The sequence below is a fragment of the Pinus tabuliformis genome, chromosome 4_2 (assembly GCF_031772625.1).
Source record: "Pinus tabuliformis cultivar Carrire ecotype Pingquan chromosome 4_2, CPIR1, whole genome shotgun sequence".
Taxonomy (NCBI): domain Eukaryota; kingdom Viridiplantae; phylum Streptophyta; class Pinopsida; order Pinales; family Pinaceae; genus Pinus; species Pinus tabuliformis.
The window spans coordinates 401,682,465-401,700,944 of record NC_142304.1 but is presented as its reverse complement, the minus strand read 5'-3'; positions in this window follow the sequence as shown (position 1 = coordinate 401,700,944).

The window sequence follows — 18,480 nt, the reverse complement described above, 5'->3', positions numbered from 1 at the left end:
TTATTTTTTTATCAATGAAGATGAATCCAGCTTTGCACCAGCTCTGATATTTCTTAGGAGGCTGTAGCTCTTGGGGTTGGGCCCAACCCAAGTGCCCAGTACCTCCTTTGTGTACTTTTATGTGTTTTTCTTGCATTCATAGAATAATTTCTGTTATTTAGGTTAAAATCTTGCTTTATTACTTAGGTTGTTTTTGATGATTAAGATAGTTGTTCATGCTTCAGGTTGATTTGACAGTTTGGTAACAGAAAAGATCCACAAAAAGGCTACCAAGCAGTCCTTGATTTCATTTCTCCCTCCTTGGGACCATGAATTGAGACCAAGGCACACTTGCTGCCACAAAAACATTGTTTTTGCCTTCCAATGCAATTGCTAGTGTTAGATTTTGAGTTGGATAAGTTGATATCAGTTGTGCTTTCATGCTTAGATCTGTTCTTGCTCAGTTTCCATAACTTTCTTGCATGATTTCCTGTCTATAAACTTTTGTTCATCATGTTTCTGGTTTCTAGGTTAGAATTAGGTCAAAATAGATAAATCTCTGTTTTTTTAGCCTTTGCTTGGATCAGTTTTGGAAAGTAATGTGCAGAACACCTATAAGACACTCCAACCTATCCTTCCTCCATCATACAACCTGCTCCAGTCCCTTGCTCAAGGTATCCTTCACTCATTCGCCATACTTTCCCAACTTGCCCTAATTTCTACATTTTTGTGCAACATTGCTTTCTTCATCCTTGAACAAATCCAACCATCTTCATCACTCTTGAGCTTCATTTACCAGGTCCTAGACCTCTTAACATCCTTATCCATCCTCCATTTCCACTTTCCCACCGTTTTTCCACCATCAACCTTCTAGAAACCACTTTCGGCCTGTTCCTATAGAATTTCCTGTAGATCCCCTACAGCGTCCTGTAGAAGTTCACGCGAGAAAATTTTTGAGATTTGAGTGTGGTGGAAATCTCCAGAAGGGTGCTAGGGACTCCTTAGGTCCTCTCCACACCTTCCCAACATCCTGCAAACACCCACTCTATTTCGTTTCACCAATAAACCTCCGCACAGTCAAAAATAGTTAAAACACATGCATAATAATTCTGCATAAAATTACTCAAAAATACAAAAAGATGATTTTCCATGTTTACCTTTAGAAGTAGCTTAAACACATGCATTTTACCTTTTCAATAGTCAATGGCATCCATTTCAGTAGCTTACATCTCTTTTCTTGCACAAGTAGGGTTAGTCAGTAAAACTAGCGTTTGCTAGGGTTTGTGTTTCCTTTCAGCTTTCATCTTCTTTCTGCAAGTAGACTAGCCTCTTTTAAGTTAGCTTTCATCCATCACAGTTAAAAGCTTCTTTTAGAACTCATATAAGTTGGCTTATGCTCCTATCGAACTTGTGCCAGCTGATCAAGTGACAGCCTACAATAAGAGCTAGTACTTGTGCATACAGCACCATTGCTTCCAAGTTTGTTACGAACCGCCGGGTTGATAAAAGTAAAGTAGGGAGTCCCAGGAGTTGCAACATCATTGCTACAATACTGGAGCTCACCAACTTGCCTTGAGAGACAAACAATTCCCCATCACCTTGCAATACTTCCAACCCAAGGAAGTAGTGCATGAGATCCATGTCCTTCATTTAAAATTCCCTTGCAAGGTCCTCCTTGCAAGATTTGATCAACCACTCATCACCAGTTAAAATAAAATCATCAACATATAAGACAATAATAAGCAATTTACCTTCTATCAAGATGTGATAGAGGTTTGCATCCACTTCACTTTTGGTGAAGCCCTAACCAGTGAGATAGCTATTGATCATGTTGTACCAAGCACGAGGTGCTTGTTTGAGACTGTACAACGCTCGCTTTAGTCTGCACACATGAGACTCTCGATCAAATGTCTCAAAACCTTTTGGTTTCTCGATGTACACCTCCTCCTCAATAACCCCATTGAGAAATGTTATTTTTACATCCATCTGGTGGATCTTCCACCCCATCTGTGCAGCCAAAGCAAGAATTGGTCTAATGGATGAGTACCTTGATACAGGAGAAAAGGTCTCCTCATAGTCAATTCCCTCAACTTGGGAGTACCCCTTGGCCACAAATATGGCCTTATACTTCTCTATGCTTCCATCTGTTGCCTTCTTCACCTTGAAGATCCATCTCAAACCCACAACTGATTTATTTGTTGGTCTTGGGACCACTTCCCAAACACTGTTCTTTACAATGGATTTGCATTCCTCCACCATTGCATCAACCCATACAGGTTTCTCTACTGCCTCCTCAAAATATGATGGTTCAATCTCTACAAACTCATTCATTAAAGCCTTGTAGTCAGTGTACCAATCATGTTCCCTTCTTTGCCTACGGAAATTTGAAGGAGCACCTCCATTCTCCCTCGCATCCTGCAAAATTATCTCAGCTTCCCTGGTCCTTTTCCTTCCTTCACTAGATGGTTATTCTTGAGTGGTTGTCTCCACTCTTTGCTCCTCAATTTGTGGCTGCTCCACAGTTTCTTGAGGTTCCTACTTTGGAGCTAAAATATCCTCTTCTGGTGGGATCTAAAGCTCCCTCTCAAGAGAGCACCGCGTCGATTTATCTTCATCAAATTTTGCATCCACAAATACCCCCAACTCTACTGTCAACTGGAGTTTCTTCCTTGATTCTTTGGAGACAAGGCAGTAAACTGAGGCTCCAAAAATCCTGAAGTGTGACACATCCAACTTTATCCCCAAGAAATACTCCTTCAATGTAATCATGCCCATAATCTGATTAGGACTCTGGTTCTACAAATAGATAGTTGTGTTACATGCTTCAACCCACAAATGCAGAGGTAGGCCTTGGTCATGCAACATCGCCATCACTGCTCCCACAATGCTACGATTCTTTCTCTCAGCCACCCCATTCTGTTGTGGCTCTTGGGGTGTTGTCAACTCTTGTCGACTGCCTTCTTTTGCACAAAAAATCTTGAATTCATTCAACACGTACTCACCTCCAATATCACTCCTCAAAGCCTTCACCTTCTTTTCAGTTTCTTTCTAACCTAGTGTCTTGAATTCTACGAACTTGGAGAATGTCTCATCTTTCTTCCGCATGAAAAAGATCCAACACTTCCCTAAAAAGTCACCATTAAAAATGACAAAATATTTGTGTTTGCTAGTGGAGGTTGTCGAGAAAGGTCCACAGACATCAGAGTGGATCCTTTCTAGGACTGCATGTTCTTTGTTTTCCCGCTCATGGAATGTGGATTTTGTGTACTTCCCCAAGATACATCCTTTGCATACATCCTAATACTCAAGTGCTCCTTTGGGGAGGCCAGTGGTTATTTGCTTCATAATCTTTGCGCCAAATTTCACCAACATCGAGCCTCTACACTTTCTTTGCCTTAATGCTTAATGCAGCACCATATTCCACATCTAGCTTATAGAAGTTCTTCACCCAAACCCCAATTTTCTTCACCTATGCCATGGCTATGTGTCTAAGGAATTCCTTTCCTTTGCTAAAGATCACATCATAACCACGGTCTTCCAAAACTGCAGCAAAGATGAAATTTTTCTTTAGGCCTAGACCGAACATGATATCCTTGAGCCTCAGAGGGGAACCCAACTCCCTCTGAAAGGTGACTGTACCAACCCTAGTCACATTGTATCTTCCATTGTCTCCCAGCTCAATGTGCATCTGCAAGTATTTCTCCTCCATGTCATTGAAAAACTCTTTACACCCGGTCATGTGGAATGATTCACCTAAGTCCAAGTACCACATGCTCCCCATCACTATGTTGACCATGCATGCGATAAGGGTAAATCCAACTTCGAACTATGACACCAAGGCTTCAACTGTTGATCCTCCTGAGGTATTATTGCTTGCCTTTTTGTGTGTACACTTCGTGGTATAGTGCTTGAATTCATGACAAATGAAGCATTTAATTTTGGACAAATATTTCTTCTTTCCCCCTTGACTCGATTATGGTTTGGATTGAGATTTATTCTCTTTTCCTTTCTTTCCCTTTCCAACCAATGAAATTTTTTCTTCATCATTTCCCTTGGATGAAGTCCCATCTTTGGTATTCCGCCTTATTTCCTCCTCTACCAAATCAGACCATAAGTGTTCAGAATTCGATATTTTCTCCCTCCCGTTCACCGAATCTTGGTATCTATGCTAGCTCTTGGGAAGGCCTAGAAGGGCTAGTCTTACTAAGTCATCTTCTGGAACATTAACACCAACCCCACCAACTTCATCATGACATTGTGTGAACCTACTCAGATACCACACAATAGTGTCATTCTTTTGCATCTTGATACTTTGAATTTTATCCTTGAGTGTCAGCTTCCTGTGGTCACTACTATTCACGAAAAATTTGGTTAGTGCTTTCTGCATTGCAAACAAAGTTTCTTTCCCATGGATATTTCAGACAATGTGATCCTATACTCCCTCCAAGATTATTCTCCTCGCCTTGGCTACATCTTTGTTCCACTGAGAAAGGTTTTGGGCATAATATTTTGGTGGTTTTGCAACATTTTTCTTGATGTATTTATAGCAATCCATTATCATCTAATACCACCTCCATGCGATAAAATTAGAGTTGCGTTCCAATGCATACTCTAGCCTTAGTCCACTTAAGGACATCTCATCTATAAAGAGATCCTGTTACACTGACCTGAAAATTCGAGCCTGCTGAGAAACAACTTCGAAATTCCAGCTCTAATGTGAATCCTACTCTGATACCATGTAGAAATTATGGTGTAGATTTTCAACTGCTAATGAAGTTTTAATCAAAACCACAAGACATAAACCTATTATATTGCTCTGTAGAAGTTAATTCATAATTTAGAACCTGCAAGAATAACCTATCTCTCTTCTCACTATGAAGCTCTGAACCAGACTTAGTTAATTTCTTCCTCTACTTTAGCCCCTATTTCCTTGTGCAATTCCTAAGAACTTAGGCCCCTATTATTTAGGAATTTTTCCAAAATGGATTATGCAATTCCCAAGGTTGATCATCTGACTGCATGCAACATATGTACACTCAAGACTAGTATACAACTGATGTTACTCTGCTTGGAATCTCCACCACAACCAGGGAACTCGAATTCTCTGCATGCACTAGCTACTTTGGGTTGATTTATTAGTTAGCTGGATGGTCACTTAGTTTTACTGAAGTCCCACTCCACAACCGACCTTCCATTAGTTCCTCCAACAATTCGAACTAGTTTATCTAAAAACAAATTGAGATAACTGACTTTGATTGCTACAAATTAGCAATCGCATATGCTTAACTGAACACCAACTCCTCCAACTCAAATTTACTGAGTAAACTGGGTGACACAAGCCATGTCACATGAGTTAACTGCATCCAATTTGTCTGATGCTGTGGAAATTTGAATTTTCTCAATTTAATCAAGGCAAATTGAATTGAGAATTCGTTGCTACATTTTTCAACAAATATGCCTCAAATGGAACCTATGCACAAGCAATGGTAAGATATAAAAATGACAGAGTACTAACCAACACCTTTGAAAACCCCACCAGGAATACGCAACATATATATAACGAAACTACACAAAGCCGAAAATTAGAGACCAAGGTTGGCCATGAAACATAGACTTTGGCCAGCCACGAACAAGGCTTAGGCCGACAGGGACAAAGACCAAAAACATGAAACAACACAACCCCAAGTTTCCCTACTAAACAGTAAGAAAAAATAATAACAAGAAAACCATATGGAAAAACTTCCAGGATACCATACACCACAAACCAAGATAGGACAATTGAATGAGATACCTGCAGAATCAGTTCCTTAGAGTGTCAAGGTGGGTAGAACCATGACCAATTTAAAGAATGGCCTTGTCGCAGTATTATGCAAGAATAGAATAAAAAACATTGACCCACTTCTATACTTCAAAATACTGTGAAAGAGTTTTGAACAAAGTTTGACTTTCCCTCATAACAGTGGCAAGTCCCGAGTTTACAAAAGGATGGATGCTCGTGACCCCAACATGTAAGATATGCCATGAGAGAGAAACATAAGTGGCATGGTGAGGATTTCTCCTCTCCATGACCCCAAATCATGTCATACCTTTGCCACCCTATTGCAAATCTTATGTATTTATAAGGAGAGGACAGAAGAGAATGACGCAAGGTGGAAAAACAATTTTCATGCCTCCGCAAGACCAGGAAAGGACAAGTGTTGATCATGGCACACATCTTGAAAAAAACATTCCTCGCCTAGTGCATAAATCCATCCATGATCGTGAACCATAACCCCATTCATCAACGGAATGAGCCAATCCTTCCAAGTATACCTAACTCATTGTTGTAGGGATACCCACGAGCACAAACTCATTGTTGTAGGGATACCCACGAGCACAATGTAGGGAATAAACACAAATCTCCACCAACCCCCGTGCATTTATGATGAAACAATGTGAGTTGGGGTCACCCTTCTGTAAACCCATTTCCCTGATACACTATGACAATGGGAGGACATATGTCTAAGTGTGGCACACATTTTAATATGGACACCTTGTAGTCAATGTTTAAATATGTTAAGTGAGACTTGTTTATTACAAGTATTAAATATATATTTAAGAATATTTTAAGATTAAATGGATTAAGGAGGTAATGTTATGTAAGAATAAAAATAAGAAATAATATGCACATTACTCTTTTACTTTTATGAAAAATTATAATGTGTAGTCAAACGATACTTATTTGTTTTTTTAATTTGCGTTTCATATGAATATTAAAAAAACAAATGAAAGATAAAGTTTCTCATCTTTTACTTTATATATATTTGGGAAAAAAAATCATATTAAAAATAGAATGGATTCTCATTGTATAATCTTCAAGGTCATATTTCTGAGTATTGACTTTTATAAAATATAAATGTCACATGGTAATTCAAAATTCTGATTATAAAACTAAAAATTTATATGGTAATGTCCATAAAATTATCATATGTTCTTGAAAAATAAAGGGTCTTTATTATGGCAAGAATCCATTGATAGATTATTGTAGCAAAGAAATTCCAACATCCACCGATTTTGCTTCCTTTGAGGATACATATGATAGAATGTACATAGAATACTTGTGTGAAAGATATAAACTCAAACATAGATGCCATCTTTTTTAATTGCCTTATTAAATCTTCATATAAAAGATAGTTAATCTGTATTTTATTATTCATTTGATTTATAAACAAGGAAGAGTCACCAAATATATGCAATCTAAAAATCTCTTTATCCATTTTAATTTTTATTAAGAGCTTAGAAAGACTTCAATTTTGAAAAATTATTTTTTCCAACACCCATTGTGACCTTGAACATAATGAAGTGCTCCTCCAAAAAGTATAGAACTCATCCAACACATAGTTGTTATACTTTGGACCTTTCCTTGCACCATCATAGAAACTCTCATAAAATATTTGTCAATGAATAAATCACCTATCTATCTAGGTTCCTTTACATTTGAAGTCATTTTGCATCCTAGAAAAAGTCTACTAAAAGGATTTGTTTTCCTTCAAGAACGAGTGCACTTCAAGGCAACCAAATAGCTCATAAGGTTAAACATGGAATTGCTTTTAATTCTCTTATTTCCTTCTTTTGAAACCAAGCTTCAAGAGATCCCTCCATTGAGAATCCCCTCCATTTTTTTTTAATTCTAATCAACTTTTCAATATCTCTCTACAAGTGTTAGGCATATAATTTCCTTTTGTTAATCAAAAGTACTTTCATTAATTTCTAAAATATTTACAACATCCATACCATGGTTTCTTTGCTCTCCCAGCCTCATTGCAACCGAATTTGTTGGCCAGGAGAGCGGTGAAAAATTTGAAAATATAAATTTGTTTCTTATAAGAACCCTAGAGGCATACTAGCCCTATTGCCCGAAAAACAAACAGAAGAAAAAAGCAACCAACAGATACCATTTTACAATTGGGGATTCAACACCTTAGAATTTCCAGGGACCATAGGAGAGTTATGCCCTTAGTGAACATGAAAGTATATATGAGCCAACCTCGCTTCAATTTCATCCATCCTCTCACTAGTTTTGTGTTGACTGTGGCGAACGGAAGCGAGACACTCCAAAATTTCTCCCTGAGAGAATTGCACATCATTAATGTAAGTTATGTTCTTGTTTCAATCATCATATCTCTGCTCATGGATGACATCCAAACTGCATGGATGTCTCTCAATTGATCAACAATTGAGGCCAATGTGGGAGGTTGTACCACACACCCTGGTGATAGAGCACAGAAATGGGCCACCTCACTTTCCTTGTCCACTCCCTCATCGTTTCGTGCCTCCTCCCTTTCAGTATGGTCGTCGGGTTGTCCTCTAGAGACAACTTCATGATGTTCTCACCCTCTCTACCTCAACATGACAATCGTCCACTCAAAATTCCTTTCAATAGGTCCACTCTTCCCACTAGGCCTACCTAGGAGAGGGGATGCACCCGCCGAGCGAGCACAATGAGTACATATAGGGTTTGATCGCCAAATTTGAATCTCATCTCCCCAATTTTCCAAGAGTGAACCCTCAATCAAAAATTCCATAACCAAGTGCAACCCATTGTTTCCACCCTGACACTTCCACACACCCCTATTGCTTCGATGCGACGCCCTCACCACAGGGGAGGTTAGCCAGGGCGATCCAAGACTTCTGAAAAAACAAAATGCTAACAGTGACAGAACAAATTTTCCTGGTACAAAGTAACATCTCTTGTATGTGGAACTCAATGGCGACACCCTATGTTTAAGGATTTCTACCCATTCACATTCTCTGGGATCCCACACCACTTGCACCTTCACACGATTCATGCCCGCAGAAATCACATTCCACCCCCCACCAACTCATTTTGACACAGTGATACCTAGACCAATGAGCATGCATAGGTGAAGTGCATGTGCACACTCAGCTGCAGCTACCCCGTTTAACCAAACTCCCATACCCAGAAACCAAATACAGTGACAAACTCCTAATCTGTAGTTTAAATAAACATTCCTTCCTTCTCGATGCTTCGAATCAACCAATGCCACTTGGCGTGGAAGCCTCTATAACCTTCTCCATGCATCATATCAACTGATTGGGATCACCTAAGGCTAGGCCATGTACCACTTTCCCATCCGCCTATGTTGTACCTATCATGGTGCTCACCCCCATCAAGGAGTGTTAGGCATATAATTAATAGATAATAAAATGAGAAATTAATTTTGATTCCCCTATATATAACATATCAATATTAGGATGCTATCTTCCTATTTTATGTACACCCTCACATGTTAGGACCTTATTATTAAGTACTAGCCAAATTTTTAGGGCCTTTTATTTCCTAGATTCTAGACCACCACTACTCATCATCTTGACCAAGGGGATATTTTTTTTCCCCGACAAAAAACTGTAATTTCATTTAAATATTAAACAAAAATACATTTTGATATACACAAAAAGGTGTGTATTCATGAAAGATCTGCTCAAATCTTTATAGTGGCCAATAGAAAAAGCCAGTCTGCCCATCATGACAATACATCTTTACAATATTCAACCCCAGGGATCCTCAGATAAAAACTGAGAAGGGGTAGCATAATACAACTCATATGCAATCTAACAAAATAATAGTTTATTCAACCTTATAGGCTTCAATACCATTGTCAAAAACTAATATAAACATATAAAATATAAATATAAAAATAGAGGAGAAATATAGCTACTGAATCTAATAGCCAAAAAATCTTGTAATGATCATCATTTAGAAACTCCTCAATGGAACAAAGACCTCAATCCAGTTGAAGGCCTTCCTTAGAAAGTTTGTCTACTTTCCTGTTGTGTCCCTGTAAATATGATTGCAATAAAAAGATACATAAGAAAGCTTTATCCTCTGCGAATCCTCCAATATGTGGGAAAGGTTCAATCGACGACATTGTTATATTTCATTGACCCAATTAATGACTAGCAAGGAATCACCAAACACTTGGATCTAATCACAGCCCTTCTCATGAGAAAAATCCAATAAAGAGCGGCAAGATAACAACTCAGCCATATTGTATGATCCCTTCCCAAGCCCCAAGCCGACTTTGTAATAATGTTGATCAGATAAAAAAATAATGAAATCACCACCCCATTGTTGGCTTGAGGGGGCCTGACCTAGGTTCGGAGTTATTTAGCCAAACAAATCCCTATACTACTGGCCCTTTCGGCAATAGCCCGCGGAGTGCGGACTGAGGTCTCACCGAAAGCAGTACGGGGGGATTCTGGAACCAAGTTTCTGCACCCTTGAGATGTCTGAGGGGTCGATTTAGTCTAGCTATGAATACCTTCGTGCACTTTCCTGATCTGCGAGGCCTTCACGCCCTGTTATACTCGCCTTCGCGCAAACCTAACCAGGGGTTGAGGAGCTTTCGAGCTGCTAAAGCAGTGATATGCACTATTTCCCCAAGTTACGTCTCGGATCTTACTTATCTTCTTATAACAGTTAGTTATATTCACGTAAACAAATACTTTATCTTATATTCACTTATTCAATGCATTCATATAAGTTCGCGTAGCAAATAAACAATAAACTTGAAATTCATACCTAATATACGTCAATGCATAAAAAGGAAAAGATACCCAGAAATAATGTAAAGCTTCTCTTTATTAATGCTTCAATCAGTGACAGACTCAACCTGCCCTGCGCACTTAGCTGCAGGGGTCCACGCACTCAGCTGTGGACTACTCGGCCTCTGCGCACTCAGCTGCAGAGCCTTCCCCTACTCTACTACCCAAAGACTCGACTTTACACTTGGACTCAATGCTTCATCATTAGATCTTCTATCTTTGATTCCTTCGATGTCCCTTTACACTTAGAGCCTTGCTCTATTTATACAATCCCATGGTCCACGACCATGGGTAGAACTCTCAAGCCGACATTACATTACAAAAGCAAGGGCGGACAACCTTATGACTTAATTACAACTTCGCGCTTCGCGCCCACAAATCGCGAAGTCTTTAAATCGGACTTAGTCAAAGCTTGGGCTTTAAACCCCAAAACTTGCCTTGGGGGGATCCCGTGCGACTAAGACCTCATCATCTGTAGGTTCTGAGTCGAGGAAGGTTGGAGCGCTCCCTTGTTGCACAACCTAGCTATCAGCGTAGGTCAGTCCTTCGTCTCGTGATCAAATAAGGTATAGTATAGACATGATGTATGCGTTGGATTCGTACAATCATGGGCATAATGTCATGTCCTTCCCCAATTGTAGCATATAAGTTGTTCGCGACCTCTTCCAGGTCCTCCTCCATCTCGGCCTCGTCTGCGCCCCTGAAATCTAGTTCGCGCCACTCCTGCGTTCTGGTCAAGGGGCCGTGTTTCAGCCTGAACTCTGTAGGTGGGGGTCCTATCCATCATCAACTCATAGCTTCTATAGGTGCACTCATCGTGTCCAACCGATCTACAAAAATTATAGAACAACTATTACGAATTTTATGTGTACTTTTGTAACAAATGGCAGTTGTTCGTAGCATTCTTTCCTCCTATTTGACAAATCGCGCACCACAAAACAAGCATCGCGCTAGGTCCTGCTTGTGCCTCTAGTATTAACGGAATCAGCCCTCCTCCCGTGAGGTAATTTGCGAACACTGGGTAGTGGTCCTTGTCATGACCCTGAACCTTACATTTAACGCACCATACCTCTTTGCGCACTTCTGGTCGAGTTGTCCTGTCCTGTTTCAAACTATGCATCTCAAGGCATAAGTTTTTCAACTGCACATGGATCTTCTAAACTCCCAAGTTAGGATCTTGTATCGGGGTCTCATGCAGCCTCATTGCAATCTCCAAGGCCTCCGCTTGAGTCGTTAACGTCTGTTGTGACAACGAGTTCCTCAAATGCGGCGTTAGCGATGCTACAAACCATTCGCGGTGTTGTCCATTCGTCAAAGTCATATTAGCTTCGCGAATTATGCACTTCAGTCTCTGATCCAACTCCCAAGGAGTCTCGCCTAGTAGCATTGTGATCTCTTTGAATCCAATGATCAACTACGCCTCTGACTTCAACCTGCTAAATTCTCTGTTCAGTGCAATTTGGATATCCACGATCCCCACATTCAGATTTTCATTAGAATGCTTAATATACCAGGTCAGCACGCGATCCTATAGAGTGGTGACCAATGTCGCTTTCTTTATATTGTCATCTATAACTCCCTGCGCTTCCCATATGGCTCTTATCACGAACCAAAACTGGTCCGGGTCTTCATTTCCTACTCCCTTAAACACATGCAACTTTATCATGCTTGCCATATTGACTCGCAGTGGTGGTGGAGGTGGTACGGGCGAAGATGGAGGTGAAGGTGATGAAGCTGGTGGTGGTGTGGGTGGGGGTGGTATGCACAGAATCCTCTGCCTTATCAAATTGATCGCACTTCACGGCGAGACCTTCGCGAGCTCTTCCTCGTCCCCTCGCAGAGGTGAAATCAAAGGGCTATTCTCTGGTCCCTTACTTCCTTTGTTTCTGTAGGTTTTTCCACTTTACGTGGCTCCAGACATCAAGGTAATTGCATAACCCTCTTTTCACACAATAACATTTTAATCCAAGTATTCAAAGACTTTACGTACTTACCTCGCAGTCCTTTGAGAAATCGTCGCTCTGCCTCACTATAGCTGACTGAAGTATCTACCGCGAACTCAGTAATGAATCCTCCTATAATCTGATCGAGCCAATGATCAATAACGCGCACGATCTTATGCTCCGATTCTTCCAATCTGCTTACCAACTCTGGGATCCACACAATAGGATTATTGAGCTTCCACCTTCCTTGGCTATCTCCTAGCTTCGCGATCCACTCGTATAGCTCAGTAGGGAAGGATGCGAAGAAAATTTTGTGGATCTCTGTGTATAGGTAGCAGTCTAACCACTCTTCCTTTGATAGTCGCAAATTCCTGTTTTCCTGCGCCGCGAACTCGTAAATTCTCCTGTCCAACCAACCTTCAATTTCCTTCTTAGCTGGATTCCAATGATACGGCATCAGACATCTCTATGTATATTTCTGTCCCAGCAACAAAACCATTTGTTGGCTTGAGGGGGCCTGACCCACGTTCAGAGTTATTTAGCCAAACAAATCCCTATACTACTGGCTCTTTCGGTAATAGTCCGCAGAGTGAGGACTGAGGTCTCACCCGAAGCAGTATGGGGGGATGCTGGAACCAAGTTTCCACACCCTTGAGATGCTTGAGGGGTCGATTTAGTCTAACTGTGAATACCTTTGCCCAAGTCATTTGCGCACTTTCCTAACCTACGAAGCCTTCGCACCCTGTTATACTTGCCTTCGCGCAAACCTAACAAGGAGCTGAGGAGATCTCGCGCTGCTAAAGCAGTGATCTGCGCTATTTCCCCAAGTCACGCCACAGATCTCACTTATATTCTTATAACAGTTAGTTATCTTCGCGTAAACAGATACTTTATCTTATATTCACTTATTCAACGCATTCATATAAGTTCGCGCAGCGAATAAATAGAAAACTTGCAATTCATACCTAATATACTTCAATGCATAAAACATGAAAAGATACACAGAAATAATGTAAAACTTCTCTTTATTAATGCTTCAATTGGTTATAGACTCAACCTGCCTTGCGCACTCAGCTGCAGGGGTTAGCGCACTCAGCTGCGGACTACTAGGCCTCTGCACACTTAGTTGTAGAGCCTTCTCCTACTCTACTACCCAAAGACTCGACTTTACACTTAGACTCAATGCTTCATCATTAGATCTTCTATCTTCGATTCCTTCGATGTCCCTTTACACTTAGAGCCTTGCTCTATTTATACAATCCCATGGTCCGTGGACCATGGGTAGAACTCTCAAGCCGACATTACATTACAAAAGTAAGGGCGGATAACCTTATGGCTTAATTACAACTTCATCACTCTGCGCCCACAAATCGCTAAGTCTTTACATTGGACTTAGTCAAAGATTGGGCTTTAAACCCCAAAACTTGCCTTGGGGGGATCCTGTGCCGAACACCCATGTGAGAATTTCCCCGTGCTTAGCCACATCAAAGAATCCCCATGGGCAAGATTTGTCAGGCTGATCCAGGATAATAAAAAAATTGTTCCTAGTAGAGATAGATGTCTGAGGAAAATGAGAAAGGATGGTCATAACTTTAGCTTCCACCCAATCTGGAGAGGAGTGCTTGTTATGATTTTTTTATTTTTTTTAACCAAATGCCCCAACAAATAAGTAGAGGCAAAGCCTTCTAAATTTATTATTCCTATTTCACAACCAAGACCGCCACTTCTCTTCAAAATATGTACCTTTCCAAAAACATCCCTAACAAAGCACAACACTACAAAAATTCCAATATCACAATAAATTGGGCACTCAGTAAAAAGATACTCTATGGATTCAACATTCAACCTACAAACGGAGCGTCATTGAAGGTCAATCTTGTGACGTCTCTGCGGAAGATCCCAAGTAGGGATTTTTCTTGCAAGGAGACACCACATAAGTAGGTGAGATTTTTTTCGAACACTTCATCTTCCAAACTCCTCTCCACTACCACTCCCATGCCTCCTTTGTTATAACCATATTCATGTGAAGATACCCCATATTAGGAGTATAATTTCCAATTAGAGAGTGAACCCAAACCAGCTCATCATCATTCTCGAAAAGTCTAATATGAGCCATAAATAGAGAATCAAGATAACCCCTCCAATTCTCACTAAATTCTTGATCAATCTGCAAGTCTTTGGCGGTTAACTAAATTTAGCGCCATTTAGAGGTCCAATCTGGGTTGTTGATATGGGAAAGTATTGAGATACCTCTATGTTGGAGAAAATCTATAAATTGTTGTGGCAAGTGATAGGCATGATCTTTACCAGGCTAGGGGTTTTGACCCAATCTAAACTTAAACCCATTTTCGACCTTCTAGGATAGCCTTGAAGTAAGAAGGTCTAGTGAATTAAGAACAATGCACCAGATTTTTGATAGATTAACACGAGGCTTGTTCATGAACCTTGCAAAATCCTTAAGAGAGTAAGAGGGTATGCATTTTTAATAAACCACCTGATACCACAGGGTGTGAGTGGACAAGAGTCTCCAACCACATTCAGTTGCTAGAGCTTTTGAGAACCAGAAAATATTTTTGAGACCCCAGTGACCAAGCAATTTAGGCATCACAATATGATTCCATTTAACCCATGGAAGGACAAAATGTTCTTAAGATCCAACCCATAAAATTTTAAAATAAATATTTATATCTCTTTCCAAGACAAAACACAAGAATAATTTATATAACCAATTTGACGAGAACAAGTCTCCTTGTCATTGACATCCACCTTAGGCTCCAACCTTCTAATATTTCCTCTATCTTTGTGATTAACCATGGCCATTATTCTTTCTTGCAACAATTCGATTTCAAGTGGAAACCCAAACTTTTATGCCTGCATCCATTTCTAGAAAAAGAAATGGAAAAGTATTCCTGAGATTCATCGTTTCATGATCTGCTAGGTTTTGATCTATTATAGGGGAATTATCTATCATTAACCACCATACATGTAACTTTTCCAAATAGATCAATAATTTTGGATAGCTTAGCCACAATATTACAATCACCATTACAGAAAATTAGAATATCATCAACAAAAAGTAAATGAGTAAATGTTAGAGCATTAGGAATAATGGCTCCTTGAAATTTGCCTCTATGCTTAAAATCTACCACCAGAAGATTGAGACCTTCCACTACTAATTTCTTTGTCTTAGCCCTTTATGGGAATGGAAAATACCAATTGATTAGAGCAACAAAAGAGACCAATTGAATGCAACCCATCACCTAATTCACAAATTCAATCTTGAATCCCAAGTGAGTTAGGATAAATCTTATGTACATCCAACTTACACGATCAAAGGCCTTAGATGGATAGAGTTTGATGACAACACCTTTTGATCTAATATTTTTTATGCTATGGAGCACCTCTTGTGCCACCACAATGGTTTCATGGCATTTCTCCCATCAAGGAAGATGAATTGTTCATTTGAAATAGAGTTTGAAAAAATAGGTTTTAATATTATGAAAATAAATTTGGAGATAAACTTATAGGTACAATTGCAAAGTGAAATAGGATGAAAATCCTCAAATGAAGAAGGTTTATCCACTTTAGGGATAAGGGCAATGAAATTTGTGTTGAAGGATGTCAGAACCCTACCCTACCTTTTAGATTAATTAACCAACTAGTAAATTAGAGCCAATAATATCATGAAAAACTTCAAAGAACTAGACCCCCCCCCATTGGGGCCAAGACTTTTGTCTTTCTAAAAGATATCAAGAGCAACCTTTAATTCCTCCTCTGAGACCTCCTCCACCAAATCCCCGTTTTCTTCATCCTCCAAAAACCTAGGAAATAATTGGGAAACCTTAATTGCTACATAAATACTATCCCTTTTAGGTTCTTTGAATAACTTCTCAATATATGCTCGACCAAGTGAAGGAGGCCCCTTAAAATTTGAGACCTCCTTGCCCTCGTCATCCTGACGATTCCATATTGTATTACACATATTCCTTCCCTTAGCATGTGCTTGGAAGAATTTTATGTTCTCCTCCCCTCCTTCAAGCCACATGGCTATGATTTTAAACCTCCACACAACTTCTTGAACCTCTAGGATTTCCTTCCTAAGGGATTCCAATTAGACCAATGTATCTCTATATTCAACATTCCCCCATCCCTATAATTAGAAATAGAAATAATCTCCCTCTCGATGTCAGCAAGCTCTTTCTCCTCTCTTATTCATTTCTTTCTAGCCTAATCTACAACCAAACTCTTGACTCATTTGAGGTTTTCTTCAAAATGCCAGGCAACCAAAATTCCATTGTTTGGGACATAAGAGGACCAACCCTCCTTGAACAAGTTTACAGAATCTTCATCTTTAATCCAGAAGTAATTTAGTTTAAACATACTTCTAGGCTTATGACCATGATTTTTAATCTCCAACAATATGGGCGAGTGATCAAACTCACCCCCATACCCAATCCACCAACGAATATTATTATATTGCTCCACCATTACTTCCACCACTAAAAATCTATCAGTCCTTTTAGAAATTCAATCCTCCCCAACACAGTGGTTTCTCCAATAAGTTTTTAGCTTTGTAGGCTCTATATCCATCAAATTTTTACCCATAAGCTTGGTAACAAATAAATCAATGGCCTTCACAAGGCCCATAGAGATTAATACATATGAAAGATGCCCCTAGCTCCGAAATAAAAATTTCAAGCCTCGATCTAGAATTTATAATCTAAAAATTTAGAAAAAAAAATATCATTGCATGTATCCCAATGATCTAATTTAGAATATTAGATTATTGTGCTAAGATCCTCCTCAAATTAGAAACAAAATGCTTTCATTCTGCTTAAGGATTCATGAATTTTTGCAAGTGAAAAATGAGTTTTTATATTAATTTTATGAGAAATTAAACATAAATAAGAGACTAAGCAACAACATAAACATGTATAGAACATCATCAAAAACAAATTACAATAGGAACATGATAAAGGAGTTCACCCCTCCTGGGCTATGTCTCCTTGGTCCAGCTTCCAGTGGCTTGTGCCTCTCTATTATGCTCAAAAGCGTAACAATATGTGTTTACAATGCTCAAATGATTCTGAAACATGCTTCAATGAGTCCAGAATATCAAAAAATGGCTAGCTAGCCTCCTTTTGCCTCCAATTTGGTCGAAAACTGAAGAAGTTATGACCTCTCCTAATTTTCCCAATTTTCGTTCCACAAATTGCACCATTTCCGGCATGATCCTACAATTTCACTCCAAAAAGTGCTAAATGGGAAAAAAATTTACCGCGTAGCAGCCATAAGATATCGACACTGACATCTCCATCACATATCACAATTGGTGAGAACCGACGGGTTTTATGGTTTGTGAATGCGGCGTGGGTGATATGCGATTGTGATAAACAACAGACCCGACGGAACTATCAACTGAAACCCATAATCTTATTACATCCAAGATCCATCGCAAATCACAATCGACAGAGTCAGGGGGTAACATATATATGGGACTCTGCATTGTGCGATCTGCAATTGTGATTATCGCATCACAACCCGGTACGCTGGGGGTTGATTTCTATAGTACTTCCCTTCTACGATGTGCGATTGTGATTATCGCATCGCACCCTGGCTTGTTCTGGGGTCAATTATTTAATGTTGACCCGCTTGCGATATGCGATTTGTGAAATGCGAGGGGCAATGGCAGCCTTCCACTTGGTGTTTCCTCATTCGCTAAAGAGTCATGCCATGTCATCTTCTCTTGCCATATGTCCAAGTCAAACCTGAAATTTAACTTGCTCTAACTTCTTCATATGAGCTCGAATTCGAGTGTCGTTCACATCATTGGAATCAGGATGACGAGCACTTCGATCTAAAGCTAAGTTTATCGAGATTCTTCCACTTTGAGTTTTGAGCCTAATTTTGAGCACCTGATCACTTGTCCCCACTGGAATCCTTTTGGACCCCA